The sequence below is a fragment of the Tursiops truncatus genome, chromosome 8 (assembly GCF_011762595.2).
Source record: "Tursiops truncatus isolate mTurTru1 chromosome 8, mTurTru1.mat.Y, whole genome shotgun sequence".
Classification (NCBI taxonomy): Eukaryota; Metazoa; Chordata; class Mammalia; order Artiodactyla; family Delphinidae; genus Tursiops; species Tursiops truncatus.
Window position 1 is genome coordinate 69,913,753 of NC_047041.1, and position 13,963 is coordinate 69,927,715.

The following is a 13,963-nucleotide window of genomic DNA, read 5'->3' on the forward strand; positions in this document are numbered from 1 at the left end:
TTCCACACTACTCAAGCCTCAACAAGTTCACAGCACGTGCTAAGATTTCCTGAATCATCCAAATAATATAAAAGTTCTGACCACTGGCCTCTAAATTTATATTGCAGATGTCTATTCTCATTTCCTACTTCACCTCTGTCTTGCCTTTATCTTTTTAAATAAACTTTGCAAATCCTTCCTTAAAGCTATACTTTCTCTCTTATCTAAGTTTTTCCCCAAGTTGTTCCCGGTACACTGAAATAATTCTGTCCTTAACACTTCATCACCTTCTTCCTACAGTAATAGTTTAAGATCTAAACCCTCTACTCAAAAATCAAACATCTTGCCTGGTTAACTCATCTATTTTAAATGTAACTATACTATCCCTTACATTTTTTCTTTCCCATTAATAATTTTTAATAACGAAATTACTTTCTGCTATATGTATTGTAGTTGGTCTCTCCAAGTTGGAATATAAATTCCTTAAAGGCAGGAAGTACCCATTGATACACACTCCAAAATCTGTTAAGTGCTATGTATCTAAACACTGAAGTACTACAGAAGAGATGCAATGAAAAGAACTCTAGGCTTAGCATTGTAAGACACTGTAAATTCAAGCAATACCGCTAATGTGTTATTCTAAACAAGTCACAACTTCACTGGGTCTCATTTTCCTCTTCAAGAAAATGAGAAAATACCTGCCCCATTTATTTCAGAGAATAAGGTTTGGGGGAGAGGGGAGCATTACTTACTCTATAATCATTAATCAATACAAATGTAAGGATATAATTTATCATTTTTAAAAATTTTTTAATTTAATTTTATTTATTTATTTTTGGCTGCATTGGGTCTTTGTTGCTGTGCGCAAGCTTTCTCTAGTTGCAGCGAGCGGGGGCTACTCTTGGTTGCGGTGCTTGGGCTTCTCATTGCAGTGGCTTCTCTTGTTGCAGAGCACGGGCTCTAGGTATGTGGGCTTCAGTAGTTGTGGCTTCAGTAGTTGTGGCTCGCGGGCTCTAGAGCACAGGCTCAGTAGTTGTGGTTTATGGGCTTAGCTGCTCCACAGCATGTGGGATCTTCCTGGACCAGGGCTTGAACCCGTGTACCCTGCACTGCCAGGCGGATTCTGAACCACTGTGACCAGGGAAGCCCACTTTATCATTGTTAGTCATAGTTATCATGACTAAAATAAGCCTCTGTTTCTTTTTTTAAACCAAACTCAATGCACAACAAATTAAGTGAATCAGCACTGTACATCATTTATCAATAATGTAACTTTTGTACTGTAAGACTAACAGAAAGCCATATGTTTAACAGTAGGGATGTTCATTTTATAGTATCTTAATTCATTCTCAAGGTTAAAAGATAAATACACTGCTAAACCAATAATAACTGCCTTCTAATCTATTAAAATCAAGAGTGTTTAAAAACCCCATTCACTTTTGTACCCAAATAGCTGAAATAAAAATTTTAAGAAATCCAAAATGTAGTTTAAAATTGTACAAATCTCCATTTTTAACTGCCTAAAATGTCCATGTGCACTATCTCACTGTATTTTGAATCCATCACATGTTATAAATAACAGACTGCAGAGACAAGGAGAGATACAAAGTATATATAAAAACACAAAATAAAGATATTTCAAAATGTGACTGCACCAGACACAGGGAAAACAAAGTTTCTTCTAGTCCCAACCAAAACCCTATGAACAACCTGAAAAATCTCCTACAGCAACATCATTTTCAAGTATGACTATAATTCCAATCAAAAGATCATCATATATGACTACTATCAAAATGACTAGAAATTATAAATTACTACATTTATACATTTCTCATAGGAGTTGCTTTTCCTTTTCAAGCAGGAATCCAAGACAGAAAAGCAGAATTTTCATATGCTAGATCTGCATTGTCTAAGATGGTATGTACTAACCACAAACACCTATTGAGTGCTTGACAAGTAGCTAGTCCAAAGTAAGATATGTTTTAAGTGTAAAATGTTCACCAGATTTCAAGATTTACCAAGAAAATGTACAATATCTTACATACGTGGCTGTCATTTAATATTTCTACTGGACATCATTGATTTAGATGTAGTCCAACTCTCAAATGAAAAAAACAAGGTACCAGAGGTATTAAACAGTAGCAGGGTCTGGAAGCTGATAACCTCTATCCTGCCCTCATTAATAAAAGGAATTCACCCTTTGAGACTCAATTTGAGCATCTCTGTCCTCATGGGATGCACTCATTCCCTCTCCATCTCTCAGCCCAGGTGATCACATCCTTTTTAGTGTTTTGGATCCACAACCCTTATATGCCCTTATAACCATACTGTTATAATTTGTGTTTGTCTCCCCCAGATGGACTAGAGAACTTACTGGGGACAAGCACTATCTCATTCATTTTTCTATTACTAGAACCACTGCTGTACCAGACACCCCTATAGGCCCTCTGAAAACAAGATCTTCCATACGGTCAATTCTTAGCCTTACTCAGGTAATCACATCGTGTACTGTGTGAATGAACTGCACTAAAACATTCACCTTTATCATTTACCTGTCTTAAATTATTTTTGGAATACAGCAAATACAATAAAAATGGATAATTTATATTATCAAAGAAACACAAGTTACAAAACATTAAAAAAAAAAGTGCTTCACCCTGTTGCTCTGAAAAGTTTGCTCTGATGCTCTGATAAGAACTCTGAACTCTTGGGAAATTCAATACTCTTGGTTAGGTGTAAGTTCATTTATTTAATGTGCTTACTAAGTGCAAAAACATTGGGCTAGATAAAGAAGGATTCCTGGACATGGAAACTGATGCAGCAATCTCCAATTAATTGAAAATTTTAGAACCATTTACAGAAGAGAAAAACAAAGAATCATATGCTTAGCATACAACTAATTACATAAAGTTATAGTTTCTAGAATGCAAGCATGCCAACTTTTATATTCCGTGAAATAGAAAAAGTTGTGAAACCTATGGACGGAAACACTATATTGCTTGCCAAGAAAAACTGCAAGCAACACTGCATACAGAACACAAATCACAACAGAGATTTTCGTAAAAAAAAATTGTTTTAGAATCTATTAATTTAGGCAAAATTACTTCAAGCCTATGTAAAATCACTCATGAATTAGGTTTGAGTTAAGTAATTCAGTCAAAATGCTTTTCAGTACTCAAAGACTGGTAATATTCAACAAGCAGTTATCTTCGACGGTACAGACCTCAACCAACGCACTTCGGTCTAATTTGCTACGACGAATAAGAGCATCAGCCCCAGCCCTGGCAGAGTTGCTGAGAGGTGTCTTATGTGGAAACTTAATCACAAGCCAAGGAGGCAAAGGTACAAAGTCTCTCCTGGAATCAGTGTTCCTGGAGCCCCCTATGGCCGTCCCTCTTTTTATACGTCTTCACCACTCTTCTAAGAATAGCTTTCTTTTTTCTGCATCTCTTCTAATCTGTGGCTTTGCTGCTCCAGTATGTTACACAATTTTCCCAACAGAACTTTTCTGCCTGACACCCACCTGGAAAGATTTTAGGGTACCTCTCTAAGAAGTAATCTTGTTCACAGAGAAAGGCCTCCTTCCTTACACCCAATTCAACACCCACTGTTCAAAATAAAAATATAATTACAACCTGAACTTCCATCAGGCTAATATAGGGAAAGAACCACCACAGGCTCTCTCTTCCACGTTCTGTATCTCCAGACTTTATTCCTCACTTACTTTTCTCCTTCCTCATTTCCCTCCTCAATCCCTACTCCCCCCAGAAAAAATTCCACAGCTGGAGAATCTCGTTCTTAAAGCCAAACCATTTAGTGAGGAAAATAAGCATGCGCTTTTTTCCCTTCAATTATTTATTGTTCCTCCGTCATTCAGGAAGAGTTAAGCAAATATTTTTAATCTGATCGCCCTCCCAGAAAGATGATGCACTAAATACACACTGAAATAATACTGTCTTCCCCGAAGCAAGTGGATTCGCGGCAAAAAAAAAAAAAAAAAAAAGGAACCGGGGTGGGGGTGGGGTTGGAGAAAAAGGATCATTCGCCCCCAAAGCCGGAGATGGGACAAGGAGGAGAAAAGCAGCGGGGGTGGGGGGATGCGGGTCACAGCTGAGAAGTGCAGCACACACAGTCGCCAGAATCCAACAATTCGACCAGAGGGTAGGACCGGCCATCGCGGCTCCGGCCGGGTCCCGAGAACCAGGGGGTGGCTTCTCCTCCCCCCTTGGGACAAAACTAACTCCCAGGCGCGACCCCCTCCGCCCCCGACGAGAGGGTCCTGGTGGGACGCAAGCACCTTCGGAGGGGCAGCTGGCAACGGCCTGGATGGAAACAAGGCCCGGAGGGAGGTAAGTCGATTAGGTCAGCGCCGAGAGTACGGGATGGAGGGTCAGAAGCGGGCACTCGGGGGACTCGGGGCCGCGGCAAGAGACCCTCCCAAGACCCCCGGGGCCCTTCGCCGCATTTGCAGAGCAGGGTCCCAGGTTCCGGCCCCCGCCGCACCTACCGCTCCTCACCTCACGCTGCCTGAGGCTCTGCCTCCACCGCAACCCAAGCCTCCACAGCCACCACGGTCCGAGCCATTTTCCACTCGGCCGCCTCAGCTGCTGCCGAAAGCATCGGCGGAGTCTGGGGCCAGCCAAGCAGATACGTCACTTCCGGCCGGTTAAGCACCGCCTTCCGTGCCCAGGCTTCTCGTGGATTGGCTGGTGTGGACGGCCTACCTGAGGAGTGGGCGGGGCTTGGGCGCGTCGCGTGAGGCGCTAGCTGGGGGAGCGTGGGGGTGACTCCGGCTCCCCGGGAGGAGTGCCGTGCGGGTTCAGGACGTCTGTCTGTGCAGCCCCAGAACAGTGGAGGGGGTCTCCGGGGACCCCAGTCGGCCACCTCTCAGGCCCGGCGTCCAAAGTCCCCCCCCCCAACCACCGAACTGTTCTATTGTTCCCGTGCCCTCTCCTGGGACTCTGCACTCGCCTGCATCCGGGCTGCAGCTCCCAGATTCGTGGTTTTGGCCCCAGGCCCGAGGAGATTAGTTTGTGATTGGAGGACTGAAGGGAACAGGCAAGATATAAAATCGTTCACTCCAACCAGCGTTTACCGAGTCCTCACAGTGGATCAGGTGCTGCGGGGTGTGTAATTAGTAGTCAGCCCATCACGTGGATCGTTTAAAGTGCTTTCACATCGGTGTCTCATCTAATCTCACAACAGCCAGGTGAAGAAGATGGCCTAATAATAACTCACAGCCAGACGGCTCTTTTCTACATTACAAAATATCTTCACATACAATCTCCATAATAACACTTTCCTCATGAGAATTGAATGAGATTATGCTTGTAAAGTTTTAGCCCTCAAATGTTAGATTAAAAAAATTACATGACCATGTTAAGCAGATAGGAAAATTAAACCCATTTACAGATGGTGAAGCTGGGGGCATGATTCAAACTCAGTTCTGACTCTAATCCATAGTATTTTTGTCCCTTAAACAGTAAGAGAAGAGCTCCTTCCAGAGGTTCCCAGTCTAATGTGATAGACTAGTATGGGCTGCAATTCTCCGACAGAAAAAAAAAAAAAGTGAGAAAGCTGTAAGAGAAGTAAAAACTCACTTCCAACAAGTAGTGGAATATAAATCCGATTTTTCTTTCGTCTTTTTTTTTTTTGGAGGGAGGATTTGAAGTGGATGAAGCCCTCTAATCACTGTAATAAACATGCCTATGCCTCCCAGGAAATGAGAGTGGCTGGAGTTGCTACTCTATGAAGTCTAGAAGAAACTATATGATTATTCCTTGTGTCTGTGGCTACCAGCTCTTGTTCCACCCACCCTTCCTACTCCTGGTTTTCCACCAACTCCCCTCCTCCCCCCATGTACACACACTTCCAGGCAGGCTTTACACACTCTCGAAGAATGTCCCTTAGGAATCTGCTTAGTGCTACAGCATTGTTCTGCTTTATCTTCTGATCAAAGGAGGAATTTCTAGAATTGGCAGCTCTTTCAGGAGATTAAAAGGGGAGGGGAAAACCAATTGTCTCGGGCTCGTTTCCTATCTTCTGCCCCAGAATTGAGTGTGCCTTCCTTCAGAAAAGAAGGACGGGGACTTGAGAGAACACTGTGTCTTGAGGGAAGATTATCTGTTTGACTTTTTTGTATCCTTCTTACATTTTTCTTAGGAGAAATATTTTCTCTGGTTCCCAGCAGCAGAGGGCCCTTGCTTGAGTGAGTTCCTTGTTGCAGTTCAGACTTCATTATTTTATTACTGTTTTATTATGGCTCTTGAATGGCCAATACTTCATAGGCTTTGATCAATCAGAAGGGTCCCAATAAGAAGAGGAAGAAAGGGAGCTTGATGGTTCTCTGGATTCCAAAAAAGCAGCATTCACAAACTACCAGGTGTCAAGAATCTGAAATGGTAGCTCTTGCTTAGCTTATCTCATCTCTCTGGCAATAGGCATATGAAGATGCACGTGTGAACAATAGAAACACAAACTTCTAGGAGAAAGTGCAAACTGGTGCTGCTGTCATTTGGAACCAAATAGAACATACCTGGCAGCTGTTTCTCCTCTTTCCCTTCTCCCACTGGCTTCAATATTAAGGTTTAAAGGTAGAGAAAAGAATTGAGGAGGAGGCATTATACTTTTAAGTGTTCCAATCCTAACCTCCCACAGGGAACTTCACAGCACCACAAATATTCCCAAACTTCTTCCAGTACCAAATGAGAAATGGGCAACCTTGTTTTACCACAGATAAAAATAGTAGCTGACATTTATTGAGCATTTGCTAAGGCCAGTCCTTGTTCTTAGTGCTTTACAAGTCATGGAGAGGAATTTACAAGAATCCCTCCAACAACCTCATAAAACGGTACCATTATGATATCCTCATTTTATAGCTGAGGAATTTGAGGAACAGAGAACATGAGTAATTTGCCCACAGTCACACAGCTACTAAGTACTGTAGCTGGGATCCAAAGCTGGGTGGGACTGCATGCCTCATGCTCTTTTAACTTCACACTGCCCCCAACAGGCCAAAGAGATATTAACAGCAATAAAGTAGCTACAAAAGGCCGTTAATAAGTAAACCTATTCTCTTTCCTTTCCCAAAGCTGTATCCCCACCTCAGTAGGAGAACTCTGCTGGGTCCTATATGATACAACTTAAAAGCTGTGATCTCTACCTCTCAGAAGTCATTACCTAAGGTAGATAACACTGTCATAGAGGAATGACACTCAGAAGGTTAAATGTGTAGATGATGAAAAGATTTGAAGAAGGAATAGGAAATGTTTGTCCTGTGTTTCATTTAGCAAAAAAGAAAAAGAAAAAAAAGTATTGAGCCCTTATTTTCAATATGTCAGGCACTATGGTCTGTGCTGGGGATAAAGTAGTGAACAAGACAAGGTGTCCCCTCCCTAACAGAGCTTAGAGTCCACCAGGGGAGACAAATATTAAACACCTAATTAAACAATCACTTAATCTCAATTGTGATAAGTGGTATGAAAGAAAACTATAGGGGTCTTTGATTTAGAATGGAAAGCAGAAAGGCATTCCCTGAGGAAATGACATTGAATCTAAAGGATGAGTAGAAATTGAGTGAGGAGGAGGGGAAAAACATCCCAGGCAGAGGGAACAGTGTGAGCAAAGACAGTGAGGGAGGAAGGGGAATGGTTCAGCTGAGGAAATGAAAAACCAGTGTTGCTGTTGTGCTGGGAACAAAGCGGAAGTGGCTTTATATGTGGTGATGGGGCAGGCAGACCATGCCAGGCCTGGGAGGCTGTATTAAAAATTTAGGTCTTTATCCTAAGAATGAGGAGAAGGATTTTAAGCTCTCAAATAACCCAAGTTGCATTTTAAAAAGGTTTCTTAGGGCTGGGTAGAGAATGGATCAGAGAGAGGCTAGAGGGGATTTGGGCAGCCCAGTTTGGAGGTTATTGCAAAAATCTAGGGAAGTGATGATGTTCTAGCTTGAACTTTGCGTAAGACATGGTAAATATAAAGCTAACTGGGCCAGGATTCCTGTCCTTGGAGATAGTCAAGTAGGGGAAAGAGACTTAGAAACAAGTATGATACAGTGTTCTAAAAGCATTACTAGAGATATCTCTAAGTAACTTGGGAAGCTCTGGAAAAAGAGGAGGAAAGGATGAAGGTATATTAGTTATCTATTGGTGCATATCAAATTATCCCAAAGCTTAACGGTTTACAGCAACAAAAATTTGCTATCTCACAGTTTCTTTGGTCGGGAATCCAGGAATGGCTTAGGTGGGTACTTTCGCCTAAAGGCTTTTCTCATGAGGTTACAGTCAAGCTATCTGTTAAAGGAAAAAGCCAGGCTACAAATAATCTGTGGAATGCTAGTATTTATGTTTTAAAAAACAGAGTGTGTAAGGGCTTCCCTGGTAGCACAGTGGTTAAGAATCTGCCTGCCAATGCAGGGAACACAGGTTTGAGACCTGGTCTGGGAAGATCCCACATGCCGCAGAGCAACTAAGCCCATATACCACGACTACTGAAGCCCACGCGCCTAGAGCACGTGCACCACAACACGAGAAGCCACCGCAATGAGAAGCCTGCGCACCACAACGAAGAGTAGCCCCTACTTGCTGCAACTAGAGAAAGCCCTCACACAGCAACGAAGACCAAATGCAGCCAAAAATAAAAATAAGTAAAATAAATTTATTAAAATAAAAAACAACCGAGTGTGTTGTAATAGCATAGGATACCTCTGGAAGGATACAAAAGAAGTTGGTAGTAGTGACTGTGTCTATAAAGAGGACCTGGGAGACTGGGAGTCAGCAACAGAATGGAGCCTTCCTTTTAACTATATATTCCTTTTATACAGATTGGCTTTGTTACCATAAGTGTGTATTCCTTTCAACTTAGAAGAGAAAACCATGAGAGCTTAATAATTTTGGCATGAAGTATAGTTAGACAGCACTGGAGGCTAATACATTTTGATTAGAAGCTGAATGATCAGAAACAAGATTGTTTAAAAAGTGTATTGGGAAGTGTTGTAAAACAGCTCAGGAAGTATGTGGAATTGTGCAGACTCAGAGGGAGTGAGGAAGGATGGGGTCCTGAGTAGTTCTCATATTATAAACCTGTTATAAGATTACGGTGGGGTGTTTAAGCTAGTTATCAGTCATTCAAGGACTTGTGTCCAGGATATTCCAGCATAGTCCTAGTATCAGATTCTGTTGGGTTCAATAGACATTGATTGAGATCAGCCATAAGCTGGGCTGAGTGCAAGGGAAAAAACGGTGAATACAATCTTGACACTGCCCTTGGAAAGCCTGCAGTTTAGTAAACCCCAAAACAGCAGAAAAAACCACAAAAGGTACACAAATACAAAATGTCAATACAGTGTGGTAAAAGCTATGGTAAAATTGTGCACAAAGGGGCTTCCCTGGTGGCGCAGTGGTTGAGAGTCCGCCTGCCGATGCAGGGGACACGGGTTCGTGTCCCGGTCCGGGAAGATCCCACATGCCGCGGAGCGGCTGGGCCCGTCAGCCATGGCCGCTGAGCCTGCGCGTCAGGAGCCTGTGCTCCGCAACGGGAGAGGCCACAACACTGAGAGGCCCGCGTACCGAAAAAAAAAAAAAAAAAAAAAAAAAAAATTGTGCACAAGGTCCCAACACAGGAGCTCCCAGCCCCGCTGGAGGGGAGGGCAGGACAAGGGAGGCTTCCCAGAGGAAGTAACCCTGAAGAATGAGTAGGAGTTAGTCATGTAAAGGTGGAGAATGGTGTTTCAGGCAGAGGGAAAAGCAAGAGCACAGGTACAGAGGCCTCAAAATGGCTCAGGGTATTTGGGGATACATGGAACTTAAGTATCTCCAATATAGGCAATTGTTTAAGTAGGTGGCTGAAAGTTTTTTTAAATCTTAGACCTTTGCAAATTTGTTCACATAAATATACTGACAGATTTTTTTTTTAACCCACTGTCATATGATGGGTCCTGAGTTTTAACTGGGAAGTATGGTCGCTGTGGCTGACAGTAATCTCTCCATTTTCTAAAATCCTAACATTCAATTACTTACTCAGTTTAGTCCTTAATTACTGCCTATCTTAGAGTGCTTTCAAATTGTTTTGTAATTATAACTTCCATTTATTGAGTTCTTACTGTTAGGCATCGTGCTCAGCATTACAGATGCTGTTTTATTTAATCCAAAGCCTAAATTTTTTGCTACTGCTATCCTCAACTTCTCCCAGATAAGATCATAAACTCCCTGAGGGCAGAAACCAAAGTTTAGACCTATGTTTTCCTTTCTCACAACTTCCCTACCCAGCCCTCCTCATTGAACCCCCTTACACACATAACTTCCCTCTCTCCCTTGATCTTACACCGCCTCCAGCTTCTGCCCGATTTTGGTGCCTCAAAAGAACTGTCTCATATTCGCCAACTCTACTTTCTCATCCCCTTGGACTTTCATCCCCCTCCACATACTGAAACATCTCCTATCAAGTCACTACTGACCCACATCTCGCCAAAGACACAGGTCAATTCTCTGTCCTCACCCTTCTGGACCACTCAGCATTTTCTGACACTAGTTATCACTCCCTCCTGGAAGCACTTTGTTCTCAAAGTTTCCATGATGCCAGGTTCATCTTGTTTTCCTTCTATCTTCCTGCTTACTTCTTAGTTTCTTATCAGCTCCTTCCCCTTTATCAGACCTCCAAAGTTAGGAGTGCCCCCAAGACCTAGTCTTCAACTCTTTTTTCTTTGTTTATACTGTCTGACTAGGTGAGCTCATCAAGTCCCATGGTTTTAAATACCATTCCTAGGCCAATGATTCTTAAACTTATATTTCCAGCCCCTGCCTTCTCCCCTGAACTTAAAACTTGTGTAACTGTATATTTGATATCTCCATTTGGATGTTTGATAGGCAACTCAAAATTAAGATGAGCACTAAATGAGAAATTGCAACTCATTATCTCACATCTGTTCCCACTTCCTCATCCCCTCATTCCCCCAGGATTTATCCATCTCTACAATTGGCACCATCAGCCCAGTTACATAGGCCAGAAGGTCAGGAGTTATCCTTGATTCCTCTCATTTCTTCATGTCCCAATCAGTAAGTATTACTGGCTTTACCTCCAAAATATACTCTAACGCGTAAACTGACCATCTTTGCCACCTCTCTGCTGTAATCCTGGTCTAAGCCACCATCCAACCAGTCTTCCCATATCTAGTCTTGCCCCACTAAATTCATTCCCCATGAGTAAGTGGACTTTATTTATTTTCAACTCTCCTTCCCTGTCTTGGAGTGCTTTTAAATGGTATATCAGATCACCTCGCCTCTGACTAAAACTCTGTAGTAGCTTCCCATTGCACTGAAAATAAACCTTGCCTTTACTTGCAAAACCTCACAATATCTTATTCCTGTTTAACTCTCCTGAATGGCTCCGCCCTTTGCACACTATGTTCCAGCAACAGCAGCCTTCTTTTCATTCCTAAAGAGATAAGAACAGGTAAGCTCAGTCCTGCTCTAATGAATTTGCACTAGCTCTTCCCTTTGCGTGGAATGTTGTCTCCTTATTGGCTAGCTCTGTTTTGTCATTCAGATCTCTGCTTAGATGTCGCCTCTTTGGGGAGAACTTCCCTGACTACCCAATATAAAATAACCACCTAGTCCTTATGTATATAACATCACTTTATTTTAATGCTCTGTGAAGCATTGATCACCTCCTGATACTTTTAGTTCATTGTCCACACTAGAAAGTAAGCTCAGTGACAGCACGGACTTTGTGTTGTTCATCACTAAGTCCTCAGCATTTAGAGCAGTGCCTGGCACAGAGCAGGAGCGTAATAATTGTTAAATGAATGAATGAATGAATCTACTTTCATTTATTTTTAATATTTTCTCCCCTTCAGTTAAAATGACATAGCCAAGATTCACCTCTTAAAGTGCTTAGAAAGGAGCATGAATTATGAAAGACTAATGTTATTTAAATGTAAGCCCTGCTTTTGTAAATCAAGGGCAGGGAGCATTTGTACTGCTACGGAAGCATTAAAAAAGATTCAGTTGGGACTTATTATATAAAACATAAAATTAAATTGGAAACTTTTCAAGGAAGAACTATGCGTGCTTTAAAAAAGGATATTAACTTTGTGCATCATAAAAGTAATATGTGTAGGCTATGACTCACAAGAGGAATGTCTAGCCTACTCTTTTCTTTCTTCCTCTCCCTTCCCTATAAATATCATAAAGAAACAGCTGTGACAGGCACTTGAAAGAGCAGCTAACATTTTCTGAGAGCTTACTATGTGCTAGACTCTAAGAGACTTAATGGATTAACTTGTTTATTCTTCACAATAACCCTATGAGGAAGGAAAAATTATAATTCCCATTTTACAGACATGAGGCACAGAGAGGTTAAGTAACTTGCCCTGGGTCACACAGTTAATAAGTGGTAGAGCAGGACAAGTTGACTCCAGTGCCCAAGCTCTTAACCACCTACCAAGCTGTCCTAGGGGATGGCATTTCAACGTGTCTGAGTGTTTTTCACCCCTATAGTCCTCTTCAAGACTACAGAGGAGGGTGAGTAAGGAAAAATACATGGGGGTGTGGAGTTAATGTCAAACCCAATAACCCAAAGGTTTTCCTTTTTTGTACCATGGACCCTTTTGGCAGTCAGGTAAAGTCTATAGATTCCTTTCTCAGAACAATGTTTCTACATACAAACATTTGGAAGCCAATTATATTAAAATATAGTTCTCAGAATATTAAATCAGCATTTGCTATAGTAATATACATCCTTATTAATGTACGAAATAAGACAAAAGGGAGGACATTGGCAGATCTAGTGACTACCATAATTTCATGGTAGTGTGAGCATAAATGCTATTTCAAAATATTTTTAACTGCTATAATGTAACATAGAAATATCTATTAGTATATCTGTTGGTGACAGTCACAGGTACAGCTAATACTACTATAACTTGTTGCCTACATTAGTAATGAAGGAATTGCTATATTTCTATTAGAGATTAGTAATATATATATATATATATATATAATTTTTTTTCCCCCATCCAAGATCACAGGCCTCTGAGTTCTGTCCATGGATATCCTGGGGATTATTTCAGCTGGGTAGGGAGGTCTGTGGGCCTCAGGTTAAAAATCCCTGTGAGCCAAACCTAGGAGCAGTTTTGGGGTAAACTGTGGTGACCCGCTGTATGGACAAGAAGTGGGTTAAGAAGAGGCCCAGGCACCTCACTGAGAATTCCTGGATTCAGTGGTGTGGACTGTTTGCCCCTTCCCATAAGCCTGTTGACTGACAATGGAAAATTAAATGAATTAAAACTTGTTCTGTGTTATCTGAGAATAATTCCTTAAATGTGTTTCTAACATTTCCTGAAACGCAGTATATTATTACACAAAGTTTAAAAATTAAAGCAAATTTGAGAAAAAACAGATACAAATGGATGGGAGTCTATTCTGGCACTTTGAGGATTTATAGCTTTGGGACAAATGAGAGGCAGTACACCGTGACGGCAAGCCTTCCTCATTCTGCCACCCCCTACTTCCCAGTAACTTCAAAAGTGGTTAGCAGACAACAAAATGGAGATCAGAGAATAATTTCAGAGCATGTATGGGACAACCCAAGGTGACCAAGAAATGTACTGAAATCCTGCAGTGATTGGGGCACAGATCAGCACAGTGCAGATAGTAACATGAATGTGACATCACTTGTTACTACAATCTGAGTAGTCAGAGGAAATTTGAGTTATATGGAACTTAATTCTACTAGGAAGATTTGTACTATTGTAATAACCATAATAGTTAACATGAATTGAATGTTTACTATGTGCTAGGCACTGTTGGACGCATTAACATGAATTAACATATTTAATTCTTAGAGCAAATTTATGAGGTAAGTGCTATTAAAATCTACATTTTACGGTTAAGGAAACTGAGGTACAGAGAGGTAGAAGCATATTCTTGACTTGATTTAAATGTTGTATTGACTGTACACTAGCTGCTGTAACAACAAACTTTGATAT

The 13,963-nt window shown here is 41.5% G+C and overlaps 1 protein-coding gene across 5 annotated transcripts in view; it reads right to left on the reverse strand.

The window, feature by feature from the left end:
* PIK3C2A (phosphatidylinositol-4-phosphate 3-kinase catalytic subunit type 2 alpha) overlaps positions 1-4,624 on the reverse strand; it is a 113,108-nt gene extending 108,484 nt beyond the window's left edge. For 4 of the 5 annotated variants that reach the window (XM_073808648.1, XM_019948312.3, XM_073808647.1 and 1 more), the window contains exon 1: positions 4,497-4,624. The gene's annotated coding sequence lies outside the window, so the exon portion shown is untranslated. Of the gene's footprint in view, positions 1-4,486 lie in introns of all 5 variants that reach the window. The other variant, XM_019948314.3, reaches the window with a different exon arrangement.
* Between the last annotated feature and the right edge of the window lie 9,339 nt (positions 4,625-13,963).